This window comes from Octodon degus, unplaced genomic scaffold (assembly GCF_000260255.1).
Source record: "Octodon degus isolate 3935 unplaced genomic scaffold, OctDeg1.0 scaffold00105, whole genome shotgun sequence".
Lineage (NCBI taxonomy): Eukaryota > Metazoa > Chordata > Mammalia > Rodentia > Octodontidae > Octodon > Octodon degus.
This window is the reverse complement of record NW_004524681.1, coordinates 4,826,691-4,831,539: the sequence shown is the minus strand read 5'-3', so window position 1 is coordinate 4,831,539 and position 4,849 is coordinate 4,826,691. Positions and strand designations below refer to the sequence as shown.

General features: G+C 43.1%; 1 protein-coding gene across 1 annotated transcript in view; it reads right to left on the bottom strand.

Annotated features, from left to right (window-relative positions):
* The window catches only part of Atp8b4 (ATPase phospholipid transporting 8B4 (putative)), a 255,715-nt gene that overhangs the window by 128,473 nt on the left and 122,393 nt on the right, over positions 1-4,849 (bottom strand). The gene's annotated exons all lie outside the window — the stretch shown is intronic.

Genomic DNA, 4,849 nt, shown 5'->3' with positions numbered 1-4,849 from the left:
TTTTTTGCGGAACCAGGGATTGAACTCAGACCCTTGTGCTTGCCAGGGAAGCACTTATTACCCAGTATGGTCAAGGGCAGTGGTTAGGCAAAGGAGATAGGAAGACAGATGAAGTAGACGGAAGATGAAAAGAAAGACTGAGAGGTCAGGAGAGAGACAAGGAAGAAGAGAAAGGGACTGAAAAAATAAGGAATGAGAGAATGGAAGGGGGCTCAGGCAAGAGAGCAAGACAGGATACAAGATAGTAAAAGACACTGGGGAATGTTCAGACGCTGAATAGTTTGCCTTTTTTAGAAAAGAGAAATCATTTTATTTCAGTGTCCATTGGGGATTTGGAAATTACCTGTCACAATTCAGGTTTAGAATTCAGTAGCTTTCTATATTAGGAAATGGCTTATCTGTTTTATTTTATTTCAAATTTCAAATTTTATTTTAAGAATAAGTGCTTTTATGAAATTCCAAAGAGTTGAATATCCCAAAAGAATTGACTTAAATTTCAGAACTGACATTAGCTTAGCAATTTTCTTGCTGCCTGACTGTGCAATTAGCATTCCAAATCTATGACATTTTGTTATCTTTGTTACTTAAAAATATTGGGACTACTTTGTTCTCAAGTCTTGGAGGTGACATTTAGCTTCTATTGGTTTCACTGTCACAAGTGCTTAAATTCCAACTCAAAAATAACTACGCGTGTGGAGTTTTATGCCTGTGTGCGTGCATGTAGTTTTGTCTAAATCAGGATAAAACTGAACTGAGAAAGTCCCTCATGGGATAAAAGGATCCTTCTCAACCCTAAATGGAGCAACCTCAGAAGCCGGCCCAGGCAGAAAGGCTCTCCTAATTCACCAAGCACAAGCAGGGGAGTCCATACACACAGTGACCAAAGTGCACGCCACTCCCTATCAGCCATGACCCACCATGATCTAAAAAGGAGACTTTTTTTTGAAAATTCACCTTGCTCCTATTGCCTACCTCTGAAGCTTAAATACAGGTTTGCTGATATGAAAAACTCAAAATACAAATAAATTAAAAAGCAAAGGAAAAGACAGACGATAGGACATCAGGACACACATCTCTACAGAAGAGCAGGGGACCGGAAGATGGAGGGGACGGGGTGAACAGAATCGCACTGCGGCATGCACATACTCCAGCCCCCGGGTTAATGCAGTCATCCCGTATTATAACTATATACCAATAACAATTAACTTTATAAAAAAATTCACTGCATAAAGGCCTAACCCTGGAAACAGGCAAGATTAAAGCTCTTGGGGCCGATGACTCTCCTCACTTAAGTTTAAAACGATGATTTTAAACAAAATCCAGAATTCGCTGACTCTAAGCACCTGCGATGGAACACAGTCATAACCCAGAGAGAAAATCCACCTCCTCCTCCCCAGCACTGCAGAGAAAGTGGCCCAGGGCTGCTGCACCTCATGGCAACTACAGGAGGCTGGGACACGTGACCTAGGCACCACTGCCACCTGGCGGCTGGACTCTTCCCCGAGAGGGAGCCCAACTTCTACAGGCTGAACATCTGAGCCCCTTAGCTCTAGCCTGACAGCTCTTTCTCCGTCTTCCCAGGAACCTGGAACTTCTCCCTTCCCTTCTCTTGTGGTCTCTTCCACTGTCACCTCTTCTTTGGTGCTCTCTGAACATTCCTCTTGTTTTCTGCTTCCCTGATCTCTGTCTTAGCCTCTGCTCCCTCATTGTCCCTTGCTCCTCTCCCTGTGCTGAGCCCTGGTGCAGACCTCTGTTCACCTGTCCCTTGAAGGCTTTGGGTAAGGAGGAACAGATTGGGTGGGAGCCCTTACTCTTCAGCCTGCAGTCAGTCCCCCGACTTCCTAGCGCACTCAGGAACTCTTCCAGTCAGGAAAAGGCATAAGAATTACAGTTACAGCCCCATTAGGTCCTGTGATGGGAGGTGCTGGGCCAGGAGTTGGTGCAACCTAGGAGTGAGTGATCTTAGAGTGCACCAGACCCAGGACTCTGAGCATCCCAGATCAGACCTCCTCTGGCTGATCCCTCCAGGACATCTCAGGAAATCCAGTTCCTACTTGATCCAGAAATGTGCACCAGCTTTAGGTACTGAGGACACCAATAGAGGATATTTGGAGCTTACTGTTCCAGAACTCTCCTAAGAATTTTCCATGGGGACTTTTTCCTTAACTGTCATGGAAATCCTGTCATGTAGGTCCTGTTGTTATCCACTCCCAATGGACAAATAAGGAAAGGAGACCCAGGAAGGCTCAGTAGCCTGATCCAGGCTGCGTGGTTAGAAGTAGAGGAGTCAGAGTTTGGATCCAGGCACACCGAGGCCTACATGGAAGGTCACTGAAATCTTTGCTTCAAGGATTTTGCAATTTAGCGAAGGTAAGATAGATAGGACTCTACAAGTCTTATTAATAGTGCTATGGGATACATGGAAATGAAAGTACACGTTGTGTCAGTAGTTGAAGACAGGTATTATAGAAGATTCCAGAAGGGACAGAAGACAGATTCTAGAACCAATAGAAAGAAGAGTCCCAGAGAGGGCAGCAGATTCCAGAAGCAGTGAAAAGCAGATTCCCTGGCAAGAGGCACAGCAGGAGTAAAGAACAAGCCAAAAAAATAATCATCTGAACACATAGGTGAGCCAAGCAACAGTTAATAATCACAACTAGACCCCTATTATGGCTTGTGTCTGGATGTCCCCTCAAGATTTCGTGCACTCATTGGGCTTCTTCAGAGGTGACTGAATCTACAGTGTGTGATGCTGGGATTAAGGGTGTGTGATTAGTAAATCAGTATTGATTGGATTGGTGTCACCCTAATCCCAATAGACTAGGCACAATGTAAGGAACCAAAAAGGCGTGCCTCCGTCCTGCCTTGTTGCCTTGCTACCTGTGGGCACCATGAATGCTTTTCTTCTATGATGCCTGGCTGCCAAGCCACCCTGCCTTGGAGCAAGCTGACCATCAACTGAAACCTCTACAAACTGTGAGCCAAATAACCTTTACCCCTTTTGCTTTGGGTGTCAGGTATTTTGTCTCAGTGATGATAAAAGTAACTAGGGCAACCCCAATCTGTACTTGATAAAGTATCCTCTCCCTTTTCCCATGCCCTGCCTCGGGAAAAAGGTACATCTCAGGCCACCCCTCCTCCAACCACGAGGCAACAGAAAAGCCAACTGGCTGCTTCTTGGAGACCTGGAATAAATATTCCTGTGAGAGGAAATCTAAAATGAATCCACTGAGTATCTGAGTCCTCGAAACCAGGGACAAGCCCTCAGATGGTGACCTGGCATCTGTGTTTGCTGAGTTTTATAAAGGATAAAGGAAGCATAAGCTCAAAAACTGATGTCATCATAAAGCTCTGACACTCTTTAAAAATTTATGAAACACTCTCTCATCATTAGGTTGTTTTCTTCTTCAACAACACTATATGTATACAATAGTTCCGGGGTATTGTACGCAGGGGGGACCTGAGAGGGTCACATCTGCCCAGCAACGAGAAGGGAATAGACTCCTCCAGCTGACCCAGATGAACTAAATTCACTCACACAAAGCCCATGGCCTTTCCAAAGTCACGATGAAAGAGTCATCACTTCTAACTGAGGCAGCTGAGGCCCCAAGAGATTTAACCCTGTACTAGTGGACACATGTAGATAGCTTCAATCTAGCAGAGCTTCCATTGTAGATCTGGACTGAGCTTCCACAATTTCTGAGCGCAAAATGTATATTATTTCTTCTGGTGGGCTCAAAAATCACTGGAACACAACTACCAGAAATTAAGAGGACTTCCCTTTGCTTTGTTTTGTTTTGTTGGTGCTCAAAACCAAAATTAGTCATACAAGAATGTGGGAATAACAGAGCCATGAGCCCAAGGATGCTCATTTGCAGCATGGACTCGAGCACCACTTTTGCACTCCCTTCAGTTCTGTTGGCCAGCCTCATCTTTTCCATTCCATGTATTATCCTTTATTTTGTAATCTAAAATCAACATCAAAATAACACATAACTCATACACTGAGTCAAAAATCAGAATTAAATCATAAAAATGAAAGTGTGTGGGATTGTAACATTTTTACTTATGAATATCTACTAAGATGTCCTAGAATCATCATTGCTCTGAGTCCTTAGAGTTAAATTAACTTGAGAATAAGAAAAAGATGGTGATCAAAGAGGAAGGAAGGAAGAGGACTGATATATACACTTGTCAGAGGAAGAAATACAAATGGAAAGTAAATATATGAAAAAATGTTCAACATCATTGGTCATTTCAGAAATGCAAATTAAAACAACCCTTCTGTACTGTTGGTGGGAGTGCACCAAGTGGAGATTCCTTAAAAAGCTAGGACTGGAGGCTCCATTCAAGCTACCTATTCTCCTCATGGGCATTTTCCCAAAGAACTAAAAACCTCATACCATGGTGATATATGTGCACCCATGTTTAGAACAGCACAATTTGTCATAGCTAAATCCTGGAAACAACCCAGATGCCCATCAATTGAGGAATGGATAAAAAAGATTGGGTGTTTTTACACAATGTAGTATTATCCAGCTATAAAACTAGATAGATTTGAGTATGTCATCAGTAAATGGATGCAACTAGAGAACATACTCCTAAGTGAAATCAATCAGACCCACATGTGCAAACATCAAACATCATATTGTCTCCCTCGTGTGAGAACCTGAAGGAGAAACATGGAATTTGGAGGGTACAACAGATACTGGGAAAAGTGAATGAACTTATTCAAAAGGAAACTTAGTTGAGGAGAAGGACAGGAGAGGGAGTGAAAAAAAGAGATTTATGTATGTAAGCAGAAAGGTTTGTACTGTGCAGTCCTGCTGATCTATGGAAAAAAGCAGTT